We start from the raw sequence: 421 nt of genomic DNA on the forward strand, positions 1-421 counted from the left end.
TACCGATCACTTGCAATGTGCCAGACGCTGAGGATGCAACAGTTCACAAGACGAGTAAGACCTTTGTCTTCGTGGAGTCTGGGTACCATGGGCTGGCTACAGTCACGCTAATAAAGTCAACTGAGAAGCAACTTCCCTGTGCACGTGGGGAAGGAAAGAGAGGCCACCAGCAAAGGAGGAAAAGGACAATGGGCAGAGGAAACGCCGAGGGAGACATGGGCGAAACGGGAGGGGAAGCCAGAAGTATATTATGGGTGACTGAGAGAAGAGGGGGGTGCAATTCAAATGAAAGGGAAGAGTAATCTTGAAAAAAAAAAAAGAAACAAAAACCATTAAAAAAAGAAGAAGAAGAAGAAGAAAAGTAAGTTCCAACACAGGTCTCCCTGCAGCGGGACCACACAACCCCCACCTCCCACCCCCG

Source organism: Myotis brandtii, unplaced genomic scaffold, assembly GCF_000412655.1.
Source record: "Myotis brandtii unplaced genomic scaffold, ASM41265v1 scaffold454, whole genome shotgun sequence".
Classification (NCBI taxonomy): domain Eukaryota; kingdom Metazoa; phylum Chordata; class Mammalia; order Chiroptera; family Vespertilionidae; genus Myotis; species Myotis brandtii.